Raw genomic sequence first — 12,822 nt, 5'->3', positions numbered from 1 at the left:
AAATTCTCAAAACCCTAAAAAATGCCTAAAGCATGCCAAAAAACCTTGACAACTTTCCCCACAATCTAGGAAAAATCCCTCAAAATTCCTCAAGACAACTCAATATGCCTTAAAATTCCAGAAAAATCCTATGAAATTATAGAAACATCCCACAAAATATCAAGAACTTTCTGCACAATCTAAGAAAAATCCCTCTAAGTTCAAAAAACATCCCAAATAATTACTGAAATCTTCTCAAAACCCGACCAAATTCCAGAAACATCTCACAAAATCTTGACAACGTTGAACAAAATCTAAGAAATATCCATCAAAATTCTTCATGTCTCCTCAACATCCCACAAAATTCTACAAAAATCACACAAAATTCCAGAAACATCCCACAAAATTCACAAAATCTTCTCAAAACACTACCAAATTCCAGAAACTACCCAAAAAATTGTGGCAACTTTCCACACAATCTCAGAAAAATCCCTCAAATTCCAATGTGTCTCCTCAAAATTCCCAAATAATTCCAGATACATCGGACAAAATTCCTGAAATCTTCTCAAAACCCTACGAAATTCCTAAAACATCTCACAAGATCTTGACAACTTTCCACACAATCTCAGAAAAATCCCACAATATTCTTCAAGTCAACTCATTGTCCCTCAAAATTCCAGAAACATTCTACAAAATCTTGAACAACTTTCCACACAATCTAGGAAAAAACCCGCAAAATTCTTCATGTATCCTCAAAATCCTTCAAAATTCTACAAAAATCCCACAAAATTCCAGAAACATCCAACAAAATTTAAAAAATTGTCACAAAACCCTACAGAATTCCTGAAACATCCCACAAAATCTTGACAACGATCCATACAATCTAGGAAAAATCCATCAAAATTTTTCAACTTAACTCAATATCCCACAAAATTCCTGAAACATCCCTCAAAATTCCCAAAGTCATCTCAAAACCCTCCCAAATTCAAGAAACATCCCACAAAATTCCCAAAATCTTCTCAAAATCCTACCAAATTCCAAAAACATCCCACAAAATCTCAACAACTTTCCACAAAATCTAGGAAAAATCCATCAAAATTCTTCAAGCCAACTCAATATCGCACAAAATTCCAGAAACAACCCACAAAATTCCCCAAATCATCTCAAAATCCAATAGAATTCCTGAAACATTCCACAATATCTTGAAAAATTTCTACACAATCTAGGAAAAATCCATCAAAATTTTTCATGTCTCCTCAAAATTCCCAAATAATTCCAGAAACATCCAACAAAATTCCCAAAATCTTCTCACAACCCCACCAATATCTAGAAACCTCCTAGCAAATCTTGACAACATTCAACAGAATCTAGGAAAAATCTACCAAAATTCTTCAAGTCAACTCAATGTCCCTCAAAATTCCAGAAACATCCTATGAAATCTTGACAACTTTCCACACAATCTGGGAAGAATCCATCAAAATTCTTCAAGTCAAGTCAATATCCCACAAAATTCCCAAAACATCCTACAAAATTTTCAAAATCTTCTCAAAACCCTTCAAAATTCCAGAAGCATCCTACAAAATCTTCACAACTCTCCACACAATCGAGGAAAAATCCATCAAAATTCTTCATGTCTCCGCAAAATCGATCAAAATTCCAAAAAAACATAAAAAATTCCAGAAACATCCCACAAAAATCCCAAAATCTTCTCAAAACACTACCAAATTCCACAAACTCCCTCCAAAAATCTTGGCAACTTTCCACACAATCTCAGAAAAATCCATCAAATTCCAACATGTCTCCTCAAAATTCCCAAATAATTCCAGAAACATCTGGCAAAATTCCCGAAATCTTCTCAAAACCCTACCAAATTCCAGAAATCTCCCACAAATTCTTCACAACTTTCCACAAAATCTAGGAAAAATCCGTCAAAATTCTTCATGTTTCCTTAAAATTCCCAAATAATTCCAAAAACATCCCACAAAATTCAAAAAATCTTCTCAAAACAAAACCAAATTCCAAAAACACCCCCAAAAATCTTCACAACTTTGAACAAAATCTAAGAATAATCCATCAAACTTCTTCATGTGTCCTCAATCCCACAAAATTCTACAAAAATCCCTCAAAATTCCCGAAACATCCCACAAAATGCACAAAATCTTATCAAAACACTAACAAATTCCTGAAATAAACCACAAAATCTTGACAACTTTCCACACAGTCTAGGAAAAATCCATCAAAATTCTTCATATCTCCTCAAAATCCCTCAAAATTCCACAAAGATCCCACAAAATTCCAGAAACATCCCACAAAATTCTATGAATCGTCTCAAAACCCTACCATATTAAATAAACATCCCACAAAATCTCTACAACTTTCCACACAATCTAGGGAAAATCTCACAAAATTCCTTATGTCTACTCCATATCCAAAAAAATTCCACAAAATTCCCGAAACATCCCACAAAATTCCCAAAATTTTCTCGAAACCCTTCGAAATTCCAGTAACATCCCGCAAAACCTTGACTACTTTCCAGGCAATCTAGGAAAAATCAATCAAAATTCTTCATGTCTCATCATTATCCCCCAAAACTCCACAAAATTCCCACAAAATTCCAGAAAAATCCCACAAAATTCGTGAAATCTTCTCAAAACCCTACCAAATTCGAGAAACATCCCACAAAATCTTGACAACTTTCCACACAATCCATGAAAAATCCATCAAAATTCTCCATGTCTTGTCAAAATACCTCAAAATTCAAAAAAAATCCAACATAATTCCAGAAACAACCCAAAAAATTCCCGAAATCTTCTCAAAACCCTACCATATTCTAGAAACATCCCACAAAATCTTGACAAATTTCCACACAATCTAAGAAAAATCCAGCAAAATTCTTCATGTCTAGTCAATATCCCCCAAAATTTTACAAAATTCCCAAAAAATTCCCAAATTCTTCTCAAAACCCTAACAAATTCCAGAAACATCCCACAAAATCTTGACAACTTTCCACACAATCCAGGAAAAATCCCGCAAAATTCTCCATGTCTTGTCAAAATACCTGAAAATCCCACAAAAATAACACAAATTTCCAGAAACATCCCACAAAATCTTGAGAACTTTCCACACAATCTAGGGAAAATCACTCAAAATTCTTCATGTCTCCTCAAAATTCAACAAAAATCCCACAAAATTCCAGAAATATCCCACAAAATTCTATGAATCTTCTCAAAACCCTACCAAATTCCAGAAATTTACAACAAAATCGTGTCAAGTTTACCCACAATCTAGGAAAAATCCATCAAAATTCTTCAAGTAAATTCAATAGCCCACAAAATTCCAGAAACATCCCACAAAATTCTTGAAATATTTTCAAAACCCTACCAAATTTCAGAAACATCCCACAAAATCTTGACAACATTCCACACAATATCGGAAAAATAGATCAAAATTCTTCAAGTCCCCTCAATATCACACAAAATTCCACAAAATCACACAAAATTCCAGAAACGTCCCACAAAATTACAGAAATCTTCTCCAAACCCTTCCAAATTCCAGAAACATCCCACAAAATCTTGACAACTTTCCACATTATCTCGGAAAAATCCCTCAAAACTTTTCATGTCTCCTCAAAATCCCTCAAAATTCCACAAAATTACCTGAAATTCCAGAAAGATCCCACAAAATTCCCGAAATTTTCTCAAAACGCTACCAAATTCAAGAAACATCCCACAAAATCTTAACAACTTTCCCCACAATCTAGGAAAAATCCATCAAAATTCTCCATGTCTCCACAATATCTAAAAAAATTCCTAAAACACCCCATAAAATCCCCGAAATCTTCTAAAACCCCTACCAAATTCCAGAAAAATCCCACAAAATTCCAAAAATCATCTCAAAACCCTACCAAATTTTAGAAACACCCCACAAAATTCTCTAAATCTTCTCAAAACCCTTCGAAATTCTCGTAATAGCTCACAAAATCTTGAGAACTTTCCACACAATCTAGGAAAAATCCATCAAAATTCTTCATGTCTCCTCCAAATCCCACAAAATTCCACAAAAATCACACAAAATTCCCAAAATCTTCTCAAAACCCTACCAAATTCCAAAAATATACCACAAAATTTGGACACCTTTCCACACAATTTAGGAAAAATCCCTCAAAATTCTTCATATCTCCTCAATATCCCCAAAAAATATTCCACAAAATTCCCACAAAATTCCTGAAATATCCCACAAATTTCGCGAAATCTTCTCAAAACCCTTCGAAATTTCAGTAACATCCCACAAAATCTTGACAAATTTCCACACAATCTACGAACAATCCGTCAAAACTCTTCATGTGTCCTCAAAAATCCCTCAAAATTCTAAAAAAACCCAAAGAAATACTGGAAAAATCCCTCAAAAATTCCCAAAATCTTCTCAAAACCCTACCAAATTACAGAAACATCCCACAAAATCTTGAGAACTTTCCACACAATCTAGGGAAAATACCTCAAAATTCTTCATGTCTCCACAAAATTCAACAAAAATCCCACAAAATTCTATGAATCTTCTCAAAACCCTACCAAATTCCAGAAATATGCAACAAAATCGTGTCAAGTTTACCCACAATCTCGGAAAAATCCATCAAAATTCTTCAAGTAAATTCAATAGCCCACAAAATTCCAGAAACATCCCACAAAATTCTTGAAATATTTTCAAAACCCTACCAAATTCCAGAAACATCCCACAAAATCTTGACAACTTTCCACACAATATCGGAAAAATCCAACAAAATTCTTCAAGTCCCCTCAATATCACACAAAATTCCACAAAATCACACAAAATTCAAGAAACATCCCACAAAATCTTGACAACTTTCCACATTATCTCGGAAAAATCCCTCAAAATTTTTCATGTCTCCTCAAAATCCCTCAAAATTCCACAAAATTACATGAAATTCCAGAAAGATCCCACAAAATTCCCGAAATTTTCTCAAAACGCTACCAAATTCAAGAAACATCCCACAAAATCTTAACAACTTTCCCCACAATCTAGGAAAAATCCATCAAAATTCTTCATGTCTACTGACAATCCCACAAAATTCCACAAAAATCCCTCAAAATTCCAGAAACATTGCACAAAATTCCCAAAATCTTCTCAAAACCCTACCAAATTACAGAAACATCCCACAAAATTCCCAAAATCTTCTCAAAACCCTACCATATTCTAGAAACATCCCACAAAATCTTGAGAACTTCCCACATAATCTCGGAAAAATCCCTCAAAATTCTTCAGATTGCCTCAAAATTCCTCAAAATTCCACAAAAATCCAACATAATTCCAGATACATCCCACAAAATCTTGACAACTTCCCCCACAAATTAGGAAAATGCATCAAAATTCATCAAGTCATGTCAATATTTCACAAAATTCTACAGAAATCCCACAGAATTCCAGAAACATCCCACAAAATCTCCACAAATTGACACAAAATAAGAAAAATCCCTCAAAATTGTTCAAGTCTCCTCAGTATCCCAGAACATTGCAAAGAAATACCACTAAATTCCAGGAAAATCTTGCAAAATTATTAAAATTTTTTCAAATACCCACGAAAATCCCACAAAATTTCTCAAACATCCCACAAATTGCGATAAACCTTGTGAAAACGCAACAAAATTCCAGAAACATCCCACAAAATCTTGACAAATTTCCACACAATCTCAGAAAAATCCATCAAAATTCTTCAGCATAAATAAATATCCCAAAAAATTCCAGAAACATCCCAGAAAATTCCCAAAATCTTCTCAAAACCCTACCAAATTCCAGAAACTTCCTATAGAAACGAGAAAACTTTTCAACAAAATCTAGGAAAAATCACTCAAAATTCTTCATGTGTCTTCAAAATTAAACAAAAATCCCACAAAATTGCAGAAAAATCCCACATAATTCAGAAATTCTTCTCAAAACCCTAACAAATTCCAGAAACATCCCACAAAATCTTGACAACTTTCCACACAATCCAGGAAAAATCCCGCAAAATTCTCCATGTCTTGTCAAAATACCTGAAAATCCCACAAAAATAACACAAATTTCCAGAAACATCCCACAAAATCTTGAGAACTTTCCACACAATCTAGGGAAAATCACTCAAAATTCTTCATGTCTCCTCAAAATTCAACAAAAATCCCACAAAATTCCAGAAATATCCCACAAAATTACAGAAATCTTCTCCAAACCCTTCCAAATTCCAGAAACATCCCACAAAATCTTGACAACTTTCCACATTATCTCGGAAAAATCCCTCAAAATTTTTCATGTCTCCTCAAAATCCCTCAAAATTCCACAAAATTACATGAAATTCCAGAAAGATCCCACAAAATTCCCGAAATTTTCTCAAAACGCTACCAAATTCAAGAAACATCCCACAAAATCTTAACAACTTTCCCCACAATCTAGGAAAAATCCATCAAAATTCTTCATGTCTACTGACAATCCCACAAAATTCCACAAAAATCCATCAAAATTCCAGAAACATTGCACAAAATTCCCCAAATCTTCTCAAAACCTTACCAAATTCCAGAAACATCCCACAAAATTCGAGAAATCTTCTCAAAACTTTTCGAAATTCCAGAAACATCCTACAAAATCTTGAGAACTTTCCACAAAATATCGGAAAAAAACCTCAAAATTCTTCATGTCTCCTCAATATCCCACAAAATTCCAAAAACCTTCTCAAAACCCTACCAAATTCCAGAAACATCCCCAAAAAAATCTCGATAACTTTCCATACTCTCTTTGAAAAATCCATCAAAATTCCTCATTTCTCCTCAATATCCCACAAAATTCCAGAAACATCCCTCAAAATCTTGACAACTTTCCACACAATCTAGGAAAAATCCATCAAGATGCCTTAAAATTCCACAAAAGTCCCACAAAATTCCAGAAACATCCCACAAAATCTTGACAATTTTCCACACAGTCTAGGAAAAATCCATCAAAATTCTTCATATCTCCTCAAAATCCCTCAAAATTCCACAAAGATCCCACAAAATTCCAGAAACATCCCACAAAATTCTATGAATCGTCTCAAAACCCTACCATATTAAATAAACATCCCACAAAATCTCTACAACTTTCCACACAATCTAGGGAAAATCTCACAAAATTCATTATGTCTACTCCATATCCAAAAAAATTCCACAAAATTCCCGAAACATCCCACAAAATTCCCAAAATTTTCTCGAAACCCTTCGAAATTCCAGTAACATCCCGCAAAACCTTGACTACTTTCCAGGCAATCTAGGAAAAATCAATCAAAATTCTTCATGTCTCATCATTATCCCCCAAAACTCCACAAAATTCCCACAAAATTCCAGAAAAATCCCACAAAATTCGTGAAATCTTCTCAAAACCCTACCAAATTCGAGAAACATCCCACAAAATCTTGACAACTTTCCACACAATCCATGAAAAATCCATCAAAATTCTCCATGTCTTGTCAAAATACCTCAAAATTCAAAAAAAATCCAACATAATTCCAGAAACAACCCAAAAAATTCCCGAAATCTTCTCAAAACCCTACCATATTCTAGAAACATCCCACAAAATCTTGACAAATTTCCACACAATCTAAGAAAAATCCAGCAAAATTCTTCATGTCTAGTCAATATCCCCCAAAATTTTACAAAATTCCCAAAAAATTCCCAAATTCTTCTCAAAACCCTAACAAATTCCAGAAACATCCCACAAAATCTTGACAACTTTCCACACAATCCAGGAAAAATCCCGCAAAATTCTCCATGTCTTGTCAAAATACCTGAAAATCCCACAAAAATAACACAAATTTCCAGAAACATCCCACAAAATCTTGAGAACTTTCCACACAATCTAGGGAAAATCACTCAAAATTCTTCATGTCTCCTCAAAATTCAACAAAAATCCCACAAAATTCCAGAAATATCCCACAAAATTCTATGAATCTTCTCAAAACCCTACCAAATTCCAGAAATTTACAACAAAATCGTGTCAAGTTTACCCACAATCTAGGAAAAATCCATCAAAATTCTTCAAGTAAATTCAATAGCCCACAAAATTCCAGAAACATCCCACAAAATTCTTGAAATATTTTCAAAACCCTACCAAATTCCAGAAACATCCCACAAAATCTTGACAACTTTCCACACAATATCGGAAAAATCCAACAAAATTCTTCAAGTCCCCTCAATATCACACAAAATTCCACAAAATCACACAAAATTCAAGAAACATCCCACAAAATCTTGACAACTTTCCACATTATCTCGGAAAAATCCCTCAAAATTTTTCATGTCTCCTCAAAATCCCTCAAAATTCCACAAAATTACATGAAATTCCAGAAAGATCCCACAAAATTCCCGAAATTTTCTCAAAACGCTACCAAATTCAAGAAACATCCCACAAAATCTTAACAACTTTCCCCACAATCTAGGAAAAATCCATCAAAATTCTTCATGTCTACTGACAATCCCACAAAATTCCACAAAAATCCCTCAAAATTCCAGAAACATTGCACAAAATTCCCAAAATCTTCTCAAAACCCTACCAAATTACAGAAACATCCCACAAAATTCCCAAAATCTTCTCAAAACCCTACCATATTCTAGAAACATCCCACAAAATCTTGAGAACTTTCCACATAATCTCGGAAAAATCCCTCAAAATTCTTCAGATTGCCTCAAAATTCCTCAAAATTCCACAAAAATCCAACATAATTCCAGTAACATCCTGCAAAATCTTGACAACTTCCCTAACAAATTAGGAAAAATGCATCAAAATTCATCAAGTCATGTCAATATTTCACAAAATTCTACAGAAATCCCAAAGAATTCCAGAAACATCCCACAAAATCTCCACAAATTGACACAAAATAAGAAAAATCCCTCAAAATTGTTCAAGTCTCCTCAGTATCCCAGAACATTGCAAAGAAATGCCACTAAATTCCAGGTAAATCTTGCAAAATTATTAAAATTTTTTCAAATACCCACGAAAATCCCACAAAATTTCTCAAACATCCCACAAATTGTGATAAACCTTGTGAAAACGCAACAAAATTCCAGAAACATCCCACAAAATCTTGACAAATTTCCACACAATCTCAGAAAAATCCATCAAAATTCTTCAGCATAAATAAATATCCCAAAAAATTCCAGAAACATCCCAGAAAATTCCCAAAATCTTCTCAAAACCCTACCAAATTCCAGAAACTTCCTATAGAAACGAGAAAACTTTTCAACAAAATCTAGGAAAAATCACTCAAAATTCTTCATGTGTCTTCAAAATTAAACAAAAATCCCACAAAATTGCAGAAAAATCCCACATAATTCAGAAATTCTTCTCAAAACCCTAACAAATTCCAGAAACATCCCACAAAATCTTGACAACTTTCCACACAATCCAGGAAAAATCCCGCAAAATTCTCCATGTCTTCTCAAAATACCTGAAAATCCCACAAAAATAACACAAATTTCCAGAAACATCCCACAAAATCTTGAGAACTTTCCACACAATCTAGGGAAAATCACTCAAAATTCTTCATGTCTCCTCAAAATTCAACAAAAATCCCACAAAATTCCAGAAATATCCCACAAAATTCTATGAATCTTCTCAAAACCCTACCAAATTCCAGAAACATCCCACAAAATCTTGACAACTTTACACATTATCTCGGAAAAATCCCTCAAAATTTTTCATGTCTCCTCAAAATCCCTCAAAATTCCACAAAATTACCTGAAATTCCAGAAAGATCCCACAAAATTCCCGAAATTTTCTCAAAACGCTACCAAATTCAAGAAACATCCCACAAAATCTTAACAACTTTCCCCACAATCTAGGAAAAATCCATCAAAATTCTTCATGTCTACTGACAATCCCACAAAATTCCACAAAAATCCCTCAAAATTCCAGAAATATTGCACAAAATTCCCCAAATCTTCTCAAAACCCTACCAAATTCCAAAAACATCCCACAAAATTCGAGAAATCTTCTCAAAACCCTACCAAATTCCAGAAACATGCTTAAAAAAATCTTGACAACTTCCCATACTCTCTTGGAAAAATCCATCAAAATTCCTCATTTCTCCTCAATATCCCACAAAATTCCAGAAACATCCCTCAAAATCTCGACAACTTTCCACATTATCTCGGAAAAATCCCTCAAAATTTTTCATGTCTCCTCAAAATCCCTCAAAATTCCACAAAATTACATGAAATTCCAGAAAGATCCCACAAAATTCCCGAAATTTTCTCAAAACGCTACCAAATTCAAGAAACATCCCACAAAATCTTAACAACTTTCCCCACAATCTAGGAAAAATCCATCAAAATTCTTCATGTCTACTGACAATCCCACAAAATTCCACAAAAATCCATCAAAATTCCAGAAACATTGCACAAAATTCCCCAAATCTTCTCAAAACCTTACCAAATTCCAGAAACATCCCACAAAATTCGAGAAATCTTCTCAAAACTTTTCAAAATTCCAGAAACATCCTACAAAATCTTGAGAACTTTCCACAAAATATCGGAAAAAAACCTCAAAATTCTTCATGTCTCCTCAATATCCCACAAAATTCCAAAAACCTTCTCAAAACCCTACCAAATTCCAGAAACATCCCCAAAAAAATCTCGATAACTTTCCATACTCTCTTTGAAAAATCCATCAAAATTCCTCATTTCTCCTCAATATCCCACAAAATTCCAGAAACATCCCTCAAAATCTTGACAATTTTCCACACAGTCTAGGAAAAATCCATCAAAATTCTTCATATCTCCTCAAAATCCCTCAAAATTCCACAAAGATCCCACAAAATTCCAGAAACATCCCACAAAATTCTATGAATCGTCTCAAAACCCTACCATATTAAATAAACATCCCACAAAATCTCTACAACTTTCCACACAATCTAGGGAAAATCTCACAAAATTCCTTATGTCTACTCCATATCCAAAAAAATTCCACAAAATTCCCGAAACATCCCACAAAATTCCCAAAATTTTCTCGAAACCCTTCGAAATTCCAGTAACATCCCGCAAAACCTTGACTACTTTCCAGGCAATCTAGGAAAAATCAATCAAAATTCTTCATGTCTCATCATTATCCCCCAAAACTCCACAAAATTCCCACAAAATTCCAGAAAAATCCCACAAAATTCGTGAAATCTTCTCAAAACCCTACCAAATTCGAGAAACATCCCACAAAATCTTGACAACTTTCCACACAATCCATGAAAAATCCATCAAAATTCTCCATGTCTTGTCAAAATACCTCAAAATTCAAAAAAAATCCAACATAATTCCAGAAACAACCCAAAAAATTCCCGAAATCTTCTCAAAACCCTACCATATTCTAGAAACATCCCACAAAATCTTGACAAATTTCCACACAATCTAAGAAAAATCCAGCAAAATTCTTCATGTCTAGTCAATATCCCCCAAAATTTTACAAAATTCCCAAAAAATTCCCAAATTCTTCTCAAAACCCTAACAAATTCCAGAAACATCCCACAAAATCTTGACAACTTTCCACACAATCCAGGAAAAATCCCGCAAAATTCTCCATGTCTTGTCAAAATACCTGAAAATCCCACAAAAATAACACAAATTTCCAGAAACATCCCACAAAATCTTGAGAACTTTCCACACAATCTAGGGAAAATCACTCAAAATTCTTCATGTCTCCTCAAAATTCAACAAAAATCCCACAAAATTCCAGAAATATCCCACAAAATTCTATGAATCTTCTCAAAACCCTACCAAATTCCAGAAATTTGCAACAAAATCGTGTCAAGTTTACCCACAATCTAGGAAAAATCCATCAAAATTCTTCAAGTAAATTCAATAGCCCACAAAATTCCAGAAACATCCCACAAAATTCTTGAAATATTTTCAAAACCCTACCAAATTTCAGAAACATCCCACAAAATCTTGACAACATTCCACACAATATCGGAAAAATAGATCAAAATTCTTCAAGTCCCCTCAATATCACACAAAATTCCACAAAATCACACAAAATTCCAGAAACGTCCCACAAAATTACAGAAATCTTCTCCAAACCCTTCCAAATTCCAGAAACATCCCACAAAATCTTGACAACTTTCCACATTATCTCGGAAAAATCCCTCAAAACTTTTCATGTCTCCTCAAAATCACTCAAAATTCCACAAAATTACCTGAAATTCCAGAAAGATCCCACAAAATTCCCGAAATTTTCTCAAAACGCTACCAAATTCAAGAAACATCCCACAAAATCTTAACAACTTTCCCCAAAATCTAGGAAAAATCCATCAAAATTCTTCATGTCTACTGACAATCCCACAAAATTCCACAAAAATCCCTCAAAATTCCAGAAACATTGCACAAAATTCCCCAAATCTTCTCAAAACCCTACCAAATTCCAAAAACATCCCACAAAATTCGAGAAATCTTCTCAAAACCCTACCAAATTCCAGAAACATGCTTAAAAAAATCTTGACAACTTCCCATACTCTCTTTGAAAAATCCATCAAAATTCCTCATTTCTCCTCAATATCCCACAAAATTCCAGAAACATCCCTCAAAATCTTGACAACTTTCCACACAATCTAGGAAAAATCCATCAAGATGCCTTAAAATTCCACAAAAGTCCCAAAAAATTCCAGAAACATCCCAAAATATCTTGACAATTTTCCACACAGTCTAGGAAAAATCCATCAAAATTCGTCATGTCTCCTCAAAATCCCTCAAAATTCCACAAAGATCCCACAAAATTCCAGAAACATCCCACAAAATTCTATGAATCGTCTCAAAACCCTACCATATTAAATAAACATCCCACAAAATC

This window comes from Cyanistes caeruleus, unplaced genomic scaffold (genome assembly GCF_971803275.1).
Source record: "Cyanistes caeruleus unplaced genomic scaffold, bCyaCae1.hap1.1 HAP1_SCAFFOLD_80, whole genome shotgun sequence".
Lineage (NCBI taxonomy): Eukaryota > Metazoa > Chordata > Aves > Passeriformes > Paridae > Cyanistes > Cyanistes caeruleus.
Note: the sequence above shows the minus strand (reverse complement) of the source record.